The 18,108-nt window shown below is 36.8% G+C and overlaps 1 protein-coding gene across 1 annotated transcript in view; it reads right to left on the bottom strand.

The window, feature by feature from the left end:
• LOC128699894 (uncharacterized) overlaps window positions 1–16,401 on the bottom strand; it is a 461,924-nt gene extending 445,523 nt beyond the window's left edge. Inside the window, exon 1 of the mRNA XM_070102263.1 lies at window positions 15,956–16,401. The gene's annotated coding sequence lies outside the window, so the exon portion shown is untranslated. The remainder of the gene's footprint in view (window positions 1–15,955) is intronic.
• Window positions 16,402–18,108: the final 1,707 nt, after the last annotated feature.

Genomic DNA, 18,108 nt, shown 5'->3' with positions numbered 1-18,108 from the left:
AAATGACAATGTCCCCAGTGGAAATGACAAGGACCCCAGTGGAAATGACAAGGACCCCAGTGGAAATGACAAGGACCCCAGTGGAAATAACAAGGACCCCAGTGGAAATGACAAGGACACCAATGGGAATAAAACGGACACCAGTGGGAATAAGGACAAAAGTGGGAATAACACGGACACCAGTGGGAATAACAAGGACACCAGTGGGAATAACACGGACACCAGTGGGAATAACACGGACACCAGTGGGAATAACACGGACACCAGTGGGAATAACAAGGACACCAGTGGGAATAACACGGACACCAGTGGGAATAACACGGACACCAGTGGGAATAACAAGGACACCAGTGGGAATAACAAGGACACCAGTGGGAATAACGCAGACGCCAGTGGGAATAACACGGACCCCAGTGGGAATAATACGGACACCAGTGGGAATAATACGGACACCAGTGGGAATAACAAGGACACCAGTGGGAATAACAAGGACACCAGTAGGAATAACAAGGACACCAGTAGGAATAACACGGACACTAGTGGGAATAACAAGGACACCAGTGGGAATAACACGGACACCAGTGGGAATAACACGGACACCAGTGGGAATAACAAGGACACCAGTGGGAATAGCACGGACACCAGTGTGAATAACAAGGGCACCAGTGCGAAGAACAAGGACACCAGTGAGAATAACAAGGACACCAGTGGGAATAACAAGGACACCAGTGGGAATAACACGGACACCAGTGGGAATAACACAGACACCAGTGGGAATAACACGGACACCAGTGAGAATAACAAGGACACCAGTGGGAATAACAAGGACACCAGTGGGAATAACAAGGACGCCAGTGAGAATAACAAGGACACCAGTGAGAATAACAAGGACACCAGTGGGAATAACACGGACACCAGTGGGAATAACAAGGACACCAGTGAGAATAACAAGGACACCAGTGGGAATAACACGGACACCAGTGGGAATAACACGGACACCAGTGGGAATAACACGGACACCAGTGAGAATAACACGGACACCAGTGAGAATAACAAGGACACCAGTGAGAATAACACGGACAACCAATGGGAATAACAAGGACACCAGTGGGAATAACACGGACACCAGTGAGAATAACAAGGACACCAGTGAGAATAACAAGGACACCAGTGGGAATAACAAGGACACCAGTGAGAATAACAAGGACGCCAGTGGGAATAACACGGACACCAGTGGAAATAACAAGGACACCAGTGAGAATAACAAGGACACCAGTGAGAATAACACGGACACCAGTGGGAATAACAAGGACACCAGTGAGAATAACAAGGACGCCAGTGGGAATAACACGGACACCAGTGGAAATAACAAGGACGCCAGTGGGAATAACAAGGACACCAGTGAGAATAACACGGACACCAGTGAGAATAACAAGGACACCAGTGAGAATAACAAGGACACCAGTGAGAATAACAAGGACACCAGTGAGAATAACAAGGACACCAGTGAGAATAACACGGACACCAGTGGGAATAACACGGACACCAGTGGGAATAACACGGACACCAGTGAGAATAACACGGACACCAGTGAGAATAACAAGGACACCAGTGAGAATAACACGGACAACCAATGGGAATAACAAGGACACCAATGGGAATAACACGGACACCAGTGGGAATAACACGGACACCAGTGGAAATAAGTCAGCCTAACATTTCTAGGTTATCCTGGTATATAATTTACACACATATATTACAATATATAATAATTCGTGTAAGTGTATTTAAGTGTACCAAAATAAACTTACTAACCCTGGAACTCCCGAGCCTCGTAAGGAAGCACTCACATCTTTCCTGACTAACAAAACACCTTCATTAATATATTCAAACAGTCGCACTTATAAAATATTAACAGCACAAAATCCTGGCCGCTATCTGCGTGGGAAATGCCATTAACAGTTGAGTTAACGGCTCTGTTGATGTGCAAGTAACGGCAGGAGCCGGTAACAGTGTCCTTGATTTATATAAAGGAGTAATGCTGGTATAGGGAGTAGAGATACCTCACTCTCTTACTTTCACTATCTCTTCCCAGCCATATATGTAATACTTATTAATGATTATTATCATAACCATGAGTGGAAGATCTCAGTCACATGACCAAAAGCTCCAGCTGTTGGGTCATCACTAAGACCCGCGTTAGGAAACACTTGTCCTGTTTCCTGACGAACTTAACCTAACCTAACCTATCCTATCCTATCCTAACCTAACCTAACCTAACCTAATTAACCAAACCTAACCTAACCTAACCTAACCTATCCTAACCTAACCTAACCTATCCTATCCTAACCTAACCTAACCTAACCTAATTAACCAAACCTAACCTAACCTAACCTATCCTAACCTAACCTAACCTATCCTATCCTAACCTAACCTAACCTAACCTAATTAACCAAACCTAACCTAACCTAACCTAACCTATCCTAACCTAACCTAACCTATCCTATCCTAACCTAACCTAACCTAACCTAATTAACCAAACCTAACCTAACCTAACCTAACCTATCCTAACCTAACCTAACCTATCCTATCCTAACCTAACCTAACCTAACCTAATTAACCAAACCTAACCTAACCTAACCTATCCTAACCTAACCTAACCTATCCTATCCTAACCTAACCTAACCTAACCTAATTAACCAAACCTAACCTAACCTAACCTAACCTATCCTAACCTAACCTAACCTAACCTAACCTAACCTAACCTATCCTAACCTAACCTAACCTAACCTAACTAACCAAACCTAACCTAACCTAACCTAACCTATCCTAACCTAACCTAACCTAACCTAACCTAACTAACCAAACCTAACCTAACCTATCCTAACCTAACCTAACCTAACCTAACTAACCTAACCTAACCTAACTAACCTAACCTAACCTAACCCAACCTAACCTAACTCGTCGCTCCCTCCCTCACCCCAACCTCCAACAACCCCACCATCCATCCAACCACCACCTCCAACAACCCCACCATCCATCCCACCACCACCTCCAACAACCCCACCATCCATCCCACCACCAACAATAACCCCACCATCCATCCCACCACAGCCTCCAACAACCCCACCATCCATCCCACCACCACCTCCAACAACCCCACCATCCATCCCACCACAGCCTCCAACAACCCCACCATCCATCCCACCACAGCCTCCAACAACCCCACCATCCATCCCACCACCACCTCCAACAACCCCTCCATCAGTCCCATCACCACCTCCAACAACCCCACAATCCATCCCACCACAACCTCCAACAACCCCACCATCCATCCCACCACCACCTCCAACAACCCCACCATCCATCCCATCACCATCTCCAACAACCCCACCATCCATCCCACCACCTCCAACAACCCCACCATCCATCCCACCACCACCTCCAACAACCCCACCATCCATCTCATCACCATCTCCAACAACCCCACCATCCATCCCACCACAACCTCCAACAACCCCACCATCCATCCCACCACCTCCAACAACCCCACCATCCATCCCACCACCACCTCCAACAACCCCACCATCCATCCCATCACCACCTCCAACAACCCCACCATCCATCCCACCACAACCTCCAACAACCCCACCATCCATCCCATCACCACCTCCAACAACCCCACCATCCATCCCACCACAACCTCCAACAACCCCACCATCCATCCCACCATCACCTCCAACAATCTCACCATCCATCCCATCGCCACCTCCAACAACCCCACCATCCATCCCACCATCACCTCCAACAACCTCACCATCCATCCCATCGCCACCTACAACAACCCCACCATCCATCCCATCACCACCTCCAACAACCCCACCATCCATCCCACCACCACCTCCAACAACCCCACCATCCATCCCATCACCACCTCCAACAACCCCACCATCCATCCCACTACAACCTCCAACAGCCCCACCATCCATCCCACCACAACTTCCAACAACCCCACCACCAACAACCCCACCATCCATCCCACCACCATCTCCAACAACCCTACCATCCATCCCATCACCTCCAACAACCCCACCATCCATCCCACCACAACCTCCAACAACCCCACCATCCATCCCATCACCACCTCCAACAACCCCACCATCCATCCCACCACAACCTCCAACAACCTCACCACAACCTATCCTTAAACCAATAATAACCCAACCACACAAAGTAACAACCACACAACGTAACAACCACACAACGCAACAACCACACAACGTAACAACCACACAACGTAACAAGTTATACCTGATGTGCAGTGTGCTATAAATTCTGCTTACAATGTTTCTATAGGTGACGCTCCACATTATGCATTGTATGGTGTAGATAAACGTTTGCCTTATGAGTTGCTATATTCTAATCCGAAACCAAATTACAACCCTGATGATTTCATAGCAACTCGTACCAGCTTAGCTCAAAGTGTTTTTAGAAGAATCCGTGAAACACTTCATAAATCAACAGCAGAATTTACAAGAGTCGCAAACACTCGAGCAAAGCCATCCAAAATCAAAGTAGGTTCGAGAGTTATGCTAACTTTAACAAAACGTCTGCAATGCCTAAGCTTGATCAAAAGTTTGTTGGTCCTTATCGAGTAGTTGAACATATCACTGGTAATAAGTATAAAGTTAGAGAAATTAGTACTGGTCAGTATAAAGAATCGCATTTAGATCATATGAAGTTAGTATGTGATGATAATGATGTTCCAACCCAGACTAATGTGACAGACTCTGATAATCCTCCTGATCCTGTACTCTCTACCTCTGATACTCAGTCAGACGATCAACCTGAATGTCGTTATTCCCTACGTACATGACAGGTATTGAGAAATCCTCAAGTATCATTTGTTACTTCCAATTAAGATTTGCCTCAAATACAGCATGAGTTAGCCAGTGCAACAGAGTTTGATCCTCCCAGAGATGACACCCATTCTGCATATATCAATCTCACCCTAGCAGAGTTGGGGTTAAATGTAAATAACCTGTATAGATGAATAATTACAGTATCAACTTATCAGTATTCAAGAATTTTTTTGTGTGTTCACGTTCTCTCCGAATTCTGAGAGTTAACAGTCTAGATTTGAGTGCACCGAATCTGCCTTTCTGTTAAACACTTCTTTCTTTGTATATATTCCTTCCTCAGAATCCGTAGATCACATGAATACAGATCGATCGATCAAATTTTTTTTTATCACTTCTACTGTGTAATCCCAACGTTGAGTTTCATTCGATGAGTTGTGCTATATTATACCTTGTATTGCGTTACAGTTTTATTACAGTTTCAGTTACGTAAGCTTCCATTCCAATATTCTACTTATGTATGTTATAATGTTCAATTGTTGTGTACTTTGACATTGTATAGAATCAGCCCAAGCCGTACACCTGCCGTCTCTAGTTTGTATTAGTTGTATGTCGGGATGACATACGTTAGCGTCGCCGAGCTCTCAGTAGTAGTACTAGTTCCTAGTAACCAGTTACCAGTAACCAGTGTACCAGTAGATGACTCACTACCAACCGTCTGCGTGAATCATTGACTGATTATTCATATTGCTGCTGACCATAGCAGGATTTCAAAACACCCTCACCCGTAGGCACTATGGGTCAGTTGAAGATAGGGAGCAGAGAGAGGCAGGTCGGATGTTGGCGCTTCCCATACTTTCCGTTATATTATACATACTACCAGCCTACGTGAGTGTTCTTACCCCATCCACGTTATCGAAAACCCACTTGACAATGTAACAACCACACAACGTAACAACCACACAACGTAATAACCACACAACGTAACAACCACACAACGTAACAACCACACAACGTAACAACCACACAACGTAACAACCACACAACGTAACCACACAACGTAACAACCACACAACGTAACAACCACACAACGTAACAACCACACAACGTAACCACACAACGTAACAACCACACAACGTAACAACCATACAACGTAACCACACAACGTAACAACCACACAACGTAACCACACAACGTAACAACCACACATCTCATTACACGAACCACAAACAATATTTTAGTTATCCATTAATTATCCAGGTATTACCAACCATTACTTTATTTCAGTTACCCATTAATTATCCAATTACCAATATTACTTTATTTTAATTACCCATTAATTATCCAGTTATTAAAAATATTACTTTATTTTAGTTACCCATTAATTAATCAGGTATTACCATTATTATAGTTACCCATTAATTATCCAGGCATTATAACCATTATTTTATTTGCCCATTAATTATCCAGGCATTATAACCAACATTATTTTAGTTACCCATTAATTATCCAGGCATTATAACCAACATTATTTTAGTTACCCATTAAATATCCAGGCATTATAACCAACATTATTTTAGTTACCCATTAATTATCCAGGTATTATTACCATTATTTTAGTTACCCATTAATTACCAGGTATTATTACCAACATTATTATAGTTACCCATTAATTATCCAAGTATTATTGCTAACATTATTTTAGTTACCCATTAATTATCCAGGCATTATAACCAACATTATTTTAGTTACCCATTAATTATCCAGGCATTATAACCAACATTATTTTAGTTACCCATTAATTATCCAGGAATTATAACCAACATTATTTTAGTTACCCATTAATTATCCAAGTATTATTACCAACATTATTTTAGTTACCCATTAATTATCCAGGCATTATTATCAACATTATTTTAGTTACCCATTAATTATCCAGGTATTATTACCAACATTATTTTAGTTACCCATTAATTATCCAGGTATTATTACCAACGTTATCTCAGTTACCCATTAATTATCCAGGTATTATTACCAACATTATCTCAGTTACCCATTAATTATCCAGGTATTATTACCAACATTATCTCAGTTACCCATTAATTATCCAGGTATTATTATCAACATTATCTCAGTTACCCATTAATTATCCAGGTATTATTACCAACATTATCTCAGTTACCCATTAATTATCCAGGTACTATTACCAACATTATCTCAGTTACCCATTAATTATCCAGGTATTATTACCAACATTATCTCAGTTACCCATTAATTATCCAGGTATTATTACCAACATTATCTCAGTTACCCATTAATTATCCAGGTATTATTACCAACATTATTATAGTTACCCATTAATTATCCAGGTATTTTTACCAACATTATTATAGTTACCCATTAATTATCCAGGTATTATTACCAACATTATTATAGTTACCCATTAATTATCCAAGTATTTTTACCAACATTATTATAGTTACCCATTAATTATCCAGGTATTATTACCAACATTATTATAGTTACCCATTAATTATCCAGGTATTATTACCAACATTATCTCAGTTACCCATTAATTATCCAGGTATTATTACCAACATTATTTTAGTTACCCATTAATTATCCAGGTATTATTACCAACATTATTTTAGTTACCCATTAATTATCCAGGCATTATTACCAACATTATTATAGTTACCCATTAATTATCCAGGTATTTTTACCAACATTATTATAGTTACCCATTAATTATCCAGGTATTTTTACCAACATTATTTTAGTTACCCATTAATTATCCAGGTATTATTACCAACATTATTTTAGTTACCCATTAATTATCCAGGTATTATTACCAACATTATTTTAGTTACCCATTAATTATCCAGGCATTATTACCAACATTATTATAGTTACCCATTAATTATCCAAGTATTTTTACCAACATTATTATAGTTACCCATTAATTATCCAGGTATTATTACCAACATTATTATAGTTACCCATTAATTATCCAGGTATTTTTACCAACATTATTTTAGTTACCCATTAATTATCCAGGTATTATTACCAACATTATTTTAGTTACCCATTAATTATCCAGGTATTATTACCAACATTATTTTAGTTACCCATTAATTATCCAGGCATTATTACCAACATTATTATAGTTACCCATTAATTATCCAAGTATTTTTACCAACATTATTATAGTTACCCATTAATTATCCAGGTATTATTACCAACATTATTATAGTTACCCATTAATTATCCAAGTATTTTTTCCAACATTATTATAGTTACCCATTAATTATCCAGGTATTATTACCAACATTATCTCAGTTACCCATTAATTATCCAGGTATTATTACCAACATTATCTCAGTTACCCATTAATTATCCAGGTATTTTTACCAACATTATTATAGTTACCCATTAATTATCCAGGTATTATTACCAACATTATTTTAGTTACCCATTAATTATCCAGGCATTATTACCAACATTATTATAGTTACCCATTAATTATCCAGGTATTTTTACCAACATTATTATAGTTACCCATTAATTATCCAGGTATTTTTACCAACATTATTTTAGTTACCCATTAATTATCCAGGTATTATTACCAACATTATTTTAGTTACCCATTAATTATCCAGGTATTATTACCAACATTATCTCAGTTACCCATTAATTATCCAGGTATTATTACCAACATTATCTCAGTTACCCATTAATTATCCAGGTATTATTACCAACATTATCTCAGTTACCCATTAATTATCCAGGTATTATTACCAACATTATCTCAGTTACACATTAATTATCCAAGTATTATTACCAACATTATCTCAGTTACCCATTAATTATCCAGGTATTATTACCAACATTATCTCAGTTACCCATTAATTATCCAGGTATTATTACCAACATTATCTCAGTCACCCATTAATTATCCAGGTATTATTACCAACATTATCTCAGTTACCCATTAATTATCCAGGTATTATTACCAACATTATCTCAGTTACCCATTAATCATCCAGGTATTATTACCAACATTATCTCAGTTACCCATTAATTATCCAGGTATTATTACCAACATTATTTTAGTTACCCATTAATTATCCAGGTATTACCAACATTATTTTAGTTACCCATTAATTATCCAGGTATTATTACCAACATTATTATAGTTACCCATTAATTATCCAGGTATTATTACCAACATTATTATAGTTACCCATTAATTATCCAGGTATTATTACCAACATTATTATAGTTACCCATTAATTATCCAGGTATTATTACCAACATTATCTCAGTTACCCATTAATTATCCAGGTATTATTACCAACATTATCTCAGTTACCCATTAATTATCCAGGTATAATAATCATTATCTCAGTTACCCATTAATTATCCAGGTATTATTACCAACATTATCTTAGTTACCCATTAATTATCCAGGTATTATTACCAACATTATCTCAGTTACCCATTAATTATCCAGGTATTATTACCAACATTATCTCAGTTACCCATTAATTATCCAGGTATTATTACCAACATTATCTCAGTTACCCATTAATTATCCAGGTATTATTACCAACATTATTTTAGTTATTCATTAATTATCCAGGTATTATTACCAACATTATTTTAGTTATTCATTAATTATCCAGGTATTATTACCAACATTATTATAGTTACCCATTAATTATCCAGGTATTATTACCAACATTATTATAGTTACCCATTAATTATCCAGGTATTATTACCAACATTATCTCAGTTACCCATTAATTATCCAGGTATTATTACCAACATTATTATAGTTACCCATTAATTATCCAGGTATTATTACCAACATTATCTCAGTTACCCATTAATTATCCAGGTATTATTACCAACATTATCTCAGTTACTCATTAATTATCCAGGTATTTATTACCAACATTATCTCAGTTACCCATTAATTATCCAGGTATTATTACCAACATTATTTTAGTTACCCATTAATTATCCAGGTATTATTACCAACATTATTATAGTTACCCATTAATTATCCAGGTATTATTACCAACATTATTATAGTTACCCTTTAATTATCCAGGTATTATTACCAACATTATTATAGTTACCCATTAATTATCCAGGTATTATTACCAACATTATTATAGTTACCCATTAATTATCCAGGTATTATTACCAACATTATTATAGTTACCCATTAATTATCCAGGTATTATTACCAACATTATTATAGTTACCCATTAATTATCCAGGTATTATTACCAACATTATTATAGTTACTCATTAATTATCCAGGTATTATTACCAACATTATTATAGTTACCCATTAATTATCCAGGTATTATTATCAACATTATCTCAGTTACCCATTAATTATCCAGGTATTATTACCAACATTATCTCAGTTACCCATTAATTATCCAGGTATTATTACCAACATTATCTCAGTTACCCATTAATTATGCAGGTATTATTACCAACATTATTATAGTTACCCATTAATTATCCAGGTATTATTACCAACATTATTATAGTTACCCATTAATTATCCAGGTATTATTACCAACATTATTATAGTTACCCATTAATTATCCAGGTATTATTATCAACATTATTATAGTTACCCATTAATTATCCAGGTATTATTTCAACATTATCTCAGTTACCCATTAATTATCCAGGTATTATTACCAACATTATCTCAGTTACCCATTAATTATCCAGGTATTATTACCAACATTATCTCAGTTACCCATTAATTATCCAGGTATTTTTACCAACATTATTATAGTTACCCATTAATTATCCAGGTATTATTACCAACATTATTATAGTTACCCATTAATTATCCAGGTATTATTACCAACATTATTATAGTTACCCATTAATTATCCAGGTATTATTACCAACATTATTATAGTTACCCATTAATTATCCAGGTATTATTACCAACATTATCTCAGTTACCCATTAATTATCCAGGTATTATTACCAACAATTACTTTACTGAGTTATATTACACCAAATTATACATTAATTATTTCATAATATTATTGTAAAAGTTTTAATTTAACCATTCTAACAACAGTTTAAATTATATTAACACAATGTTAACACTAATGTTAATATTAACACAATATTAACATTAACATATTAACATTAACACAATATTAACATTAACGCAATATTAACATTAACACAATATTAACATTAACACAATATTAACATTAACACAATATTAACATTAACACAATATTAACATTAACGCAATATTAACATTAATATAATATTAACATTAACACAATATTAACATTAACACAATATTAACATTAACACAATAATAACATTAACACAATATTAATATTAACACAATATTAACATTAACACAATATTAATATTAACACAATATTACCATTAACATATTAACATTAACACAATATTAACATTAACGCAATATTAACATTAATATAATATTAACATTAACAAAATATTAACATTAACACAATATTAACATTAATATAATATTAACATTAACAAAATATTAACATTAACACAATATTAAAATTAACACAATATTAACATTACATAATATTAACATTAACACAATATTAACATTAACATAATATTAACATTACATAATATTAACATTAACACAATACTAACATTAACGTATTAACATTAACACAATATTAACATTAACATATTAACATTAACACAATATTAACATTAACATATTAACATTAACACAATATTAACATTAACACAATATTAATATTAACACAATATTAATATTAATATAATATTAACATTAACACAATATTAACATTAACATAATATTAACATTAACACAATATTAACATTAACATATTAACATTAACACAATATTAACATTAACACAATATTAATATTAACACAATATTAATATTAATATAATATTAACATTAACACAATATTAACATTAACACAATATTAACATTACATAATATTAACATTAACATAATATTAACATTAACACAATATTAACATTACATAATATTAACATTAACACAATACTAACATTAACGTATTAACATTAACACAATATTAACATTAACATATTAACATTAACACAATATTAACATTAACATATTAACATTAACACAATATTAACATTAACACAATATTAATATTAACACAATATTAATATTAATATAATATTAACATTAACACAATATTAACATTAACATAATATTAACATTAACACAATATTAACATTAACATATTAACATTAACACAATATTAACATTAACACAATATTAATATTAACACAATATTAATATTAATATAATATTAACATTAACACAATATTAACATTAACACAATATTAACATTACATAATATTAACATTAACACAATACTAACATTAACGTATTAACATTAACACAATATTAACATTAACATATTACATTAACACAATATTAACATTAACATATTAACATTAACACAATATTAACATTAACACAATATTAATATTAACACAATATTAATATTAATATAATATTAACATTAACATAATATTAACATTAACATATTAACATTAACACAATATTAACATTAACACAATATTAACATTAACATAATATTAACATTAACAATATTAACATTAACAATATTAACATTAACAATATTAACATTAACAATATTAACATTAACAATATTAACATTAACAATATTAACATTAACAATATTAACATTAACAATATTAACATTAACAATATTAACATTAACAATATTAACATTAACAATATTAACATTAACAATATTAACATTAACAATATTAACATTAACAATATTAACATTAACACAATATTAACATTACATAATATTAACATTAACACAATATTAACATTACATAATATTAACATTAACACACCCTGTAAGCATTTCACATCTGTAAATTCAGTCCACACCCTAACTTGGTACTGAAGGCTATCTAACACACGTAGCCTAACTTAGTACTGAAGGCTATCTAACACACGTAGCCTAACTTAGTACTGAAGGCTATCTAACACACGTAGCCTAACTTAGTACTGTAGCCTAACACACGTAGCCTAACTTAGTACTGACAGGCTTAGTACTGTCTATCTACACACGTAGCCTAACTTAGTACTGTAGCCTATCTACGTACACTTAGTACGCTATCTAGCCTAACTTAGTACTGAAGGCTATCTAACACACGTAGCCTAACTTAGTACTGAAGGCTATCTAACACACGTAGCCTAACTTAGTACTGTAGCCTAACACACGTAGCCTAACTTAGTACTGTAGCCTAACACACGTAGCCTAACTTAGTACTGAAGGCTATCTAACATACGTAGCCTAACTTAGTACTGTAGCCTAACACACGTAGCCTAACTTAGCACTGTAGCCTAACACACGTAGCCTAACTTAGTACTGTAGCCTATCTAACACATAGCCTAACTTAGTACTGTAGCCTAACACACGTAGCCTAACTTAGTACTGTAGCCTATCTAGCACACGTAGCCTAACTTAGTACTGTAGCCTATCTAACACACGTAGCCTAACTTAGTACTGAAGGCTATCTAACACACGCAGCCTAACTTAGTACTGTAGCCTATCTAACACACGTAGCCTAACTTAGTACTGAAGGCTATCTAACACACGCAGCCTAACTTAGTACTGAAGGCTATCTAACACACGTAGCCTAACTTAGCACTGTAGCCTATCTAACACACGTAGCCTAACTTAGTACTGTAGCCTATCTAGCACACGTAGCCTAACTTAGCACTGTAGCCTATCTAACACACGTAGCCTAACTTAGTACTGTAGCCTATCTAACACACGTAGCCTAACTTAGTACTGAAGGCTATCTAACACACGCAGCCTAACTTAGTACTGAAGGCTATCTAACACACGCAGCCTAACTTAGTACTGAAGGCTATCTAGCACACGTAGCCTAACTTAGTACTGTAGCCTATCTAGCATACGTAGCCTAACTTAGTACTGAAGGCTATCTAGCACACGTAGCCTAACTTAGTACTGAAGGCTATCTAACACACGTAGCCTAACTTAGTACTGAAGGCTATCTAACACACGTAGCCTAACTTAGTACTGTAGCCTATCTAGCACACGCAGCCTAACTTAGTACTGAAGGCTATCTAGCACACGTAGCCTAAGTTAGTACTGTAGCCTATCTAGCATACGTAGCCTAACTTAGTACTGAAGGCTATCTAGCACACGTAGCCTAACTTAGTACTGAAGGCTATCTAGCACACGTAGCCTAACTTAGTACTGTAGCCTATCTAGCACACGTAGCCTAACTTAGTACTGAAGGCTATCTAGCACACGTAGCCTAACTTAGTACTGTAGCCTATCTAGCATACGAAGACTACCAATAATGTCGCAAGTCATATGTATATATCATTAAAGAAAGCCTTAATAGCTAAAGTGGGTGTTACAGTATACTTCTCAGTATATACACTGAGGGATATACAACCTCAAAGTGTATATACACCTCACAGTGTAGATAATCAGTGTATATACAATATACCACCTCTCAGTGTATATACAATATACCACCTCTCAGTGTATATACAATATACCACCTCTCAGTGTATATACAATATACCACCTCTTAGTGTATATACACTAAGGGATATACATCCTCACATTGTATATACACCTCACAGTGCATATATTTCTCAGTGTATATACACCTCACAGTGTATATAAACAGTGTATATACATGTAAATATACCACCTCTCAGTGTATATACATGTAGATATACCACCTTTCAGTATGTATATATGCCATCGCTCAGTGTATATACACGTAGATATACCATGTCTCAGTGTGTATACACGCATATATACCACCTCTCAGTATATGTATATATACCATCGCTCAGTGTATATACACGTAGACATACCACCTCTCAGTGTATATACACGTATATATACCACCTCTCAGTGTATATACACGTAGATATACCACCTCTCAGTGTATATACACATAAATATACCACCTCTCAGTGTATATACATATATACCACCTCTCAGTGTATATACACGTAGATATACCACCTCTCAGTGTATATACATATAGATATACCACCTCTCAGTGTATATGTCGATATACCACCTCTTAGTGTATATACACATAGATATCTCAGTATAAACATGTATATACACTTAGTGTACACATATATACCACCTCTCAGTGTGATATACCACCTCTCAGTGTATATACATATAGATATACCACCTCTCAGTGTATATGTCGATATACCACCTCTTAGTGTATATACACATAGATATACCACCTCTCAGTGTATATACATGTAGATATACCACCTCTTAGTGTATATACACATAGATATACCACCTCTCAGTGTATATACATGTAGATATACCACCTCTTAGTGAATATACACATAGATATACCACCTCTCAGTGTATATACATGTAGATATACCACCTCTTAATGAATTACACATAGCACCTCTTAGTGATAGATATTCTATCTCTTGGTGAATATCGTTTAATATATACATACGGATATTCTATCCTGGTATATCTTTAATTAACATACAAGTTTATAAATGCACAATTGGATTTTTTTTAATAATAATAGTGTATAAAGTCAGAAATTCTGACTTGTGTATGGTCAGTATTATGCGCTTAAGGGCGATTTTTAGCACACTTTCCTACACGTATCGCCCTTCAGCGCAGATATGTTTTAATCTCCGGCGTCTGTACGCCAATAATCGCATCTTCTAATTCCTATATTGACGCTATTTAGATATATATAAATGGTGGGGTGAGTGGTCAAGGCGTATGATCTGCGTAAAGTTGGGGAGAAATTCGTGGATCACGTCACGAAATTGGTATATACGTGGATGGGGAGTTGTGTATGTGGAGGTATATAGGTGTAGGGAAGCAGTAGGTGTCCTGCTGAAGCTATGAGCAGCAGCAGCAGCAGCAGCAGCAGCAGCAGCAGCAGCAGCAACCACCTGCTGACTGCAGCAGTTATCAACTAACATTAACATCACAACACTCACCTATGGTATATAAATCCTCTTCAATTTACATGGTGCGCGCATTTCTGAGCGCATAAGGTGGCAAGAGTGTGCGCCAGTGTCCGCATGATTAACCTCACCAGTTACAACAACACTGTATTCCTTAGTAATGCATTGACACAACACAAAAACACAGAGAGCACTGGGGCAAAGAACTGGGATTAAGAGACAGCCGGGGCGGCTGTCTACCCGCCTGCTATGTGATATTGTAGCCCCCTGAGCACCACTAACACCACTGTAGCAGCACACTAGCAGGCCAGCAGGTACCACACACACCAGCGTCCACACACACACTCTGTACCAAGCTGCTTCTCTAATTTTGGTTCGCCTCTACACAGACAGCCACATACTCCACAAATCCATGGCCATATATGGCATACTACTCGTCTCACTTTACAACTTGCCTGCTGACCCGTGTGTACGCTTGCACCTGCCGTATCTATCCTCCTTTACCCACCTATCCCACCCTCCCACACCCTATTTAACCCATCCTACATTGTAAAAAATGCTACAGTCCATTTTCCTAACATATGAGGGAGGTGCGTGTGTTTATCACCATCAGTAGACTCGTTTTGTGTTGCCAGGCCAGCTAGGCTTCCCTGTCAGGAGCTAGTCGCTGAGCTTATATACAGCCTTGTGGGGAACCCACCTTCAGTAATTGTTTATGTTTCTTATGAAGATGGCAGGAGTGCCATTGTTGGTTGGTGTGGTTGTCTGGTGCATGTGTTGGGACTGACATGTGTTGTGGCTGACATGTGTTGGGCTGGTTCAGCCTGGTTTCTTATCTGTTAGAGATCTCTCTCTAATACCTCCCTTACCCCCCCCACCACACATGCGATGAACCCGCACACACGTGTAAGACTGAGGTGTACACACACACACACACACACACATGCGATGAACCCGCACACACGTGTAAGACTGAGGTGTACACACACACACACACACACACACACACACACACACATGCGATGAACCCGCACACACGTGTAAGACTGAGGTGTACACACACACACACACATGCGATGAACCCGCACACACGTGTAAGACTGAGGTGTACACACACACACACACATGCGATGAACCCGCACACACGTGTAAAACTGAGGTGTACACACACACACACACATGCGATGAACCCGCACACACGTGTAAGACTGAGGTGTACACACACACACACACATGCGATGAACCCGCACACACGTGTAAGACTGAGGTGTACACACACACACACACACATGCGATGAACCCGCACACACGTGTAAGACTGAGGTGTACACACACACACACACATGCGATGAACCCGCACACACGTGTAAGACTGAGGTGTACACACACACACACACATGCGATGAACCCGCACACACGTGTAAGACTGAGGTGTACACACACACACACACACACATGCGATGAACCCGCACACACGTGTAAGACTGAGGTGTACACACACACACACACACACACACACATGCGATGAACCCGCACACACGTGTAAGTCTGAAGTGTACACACACACATACACACACACACACACACACACACACACACACACACACACACACACATACACACACGCACACACGCACATACTCACACACACACATACACACACACATACACACATACACACACACTCACACACACACACACACACACACACACATATATATATACACACATACACACACAAACATACACGCACACACACACACACACACACATACACACACACACATACACACACACACACACACACACACATACACACACACATACACACACACACACATACACACACACACACACACACACACACACACACACACACACACACACACACACACACACACACACACACACACACACAGGAGCTCGAACTCGACCCCTGCAACCTCAACTAGGTGAGTACACACACACACACAAGCGATGAACCCGCACACATGTGTAACTCTGAGGTGTACACACACACACACACACACACACACACACACACAGGCTGCAGACCTGGTCCAGCAATTGGCTCTTGGAGTTCAATCCCACCAAGTGCAAAGTCATGAAGATTGGGGAAGGGCAAAGAAGTCCGCAGACGGAGTACAGTCTAGGGGGCCAGAGACTACAAACCTCACTCAAGGAAA

Source organism: Cherax quadricarinatus, chromosome 81 (genome assembly GCF_038502225.1).
Source record: "Cherax quadricarinatus isolate ZL_2023a chromosome 81, ASM3850222v1, whole genome shotgun sequence".
Taxonomy (NCBI): Eukaryota; Metazoa; Arthropoda; class Malacostraca; order Decapoda; family Parastacidae; genus Cherax; species Cherax quadricarinatus.
Note: the sequence above shows the minus strand (reverse complement) of the source record. Positions and strands in the feature narration are given on the sequence as shown.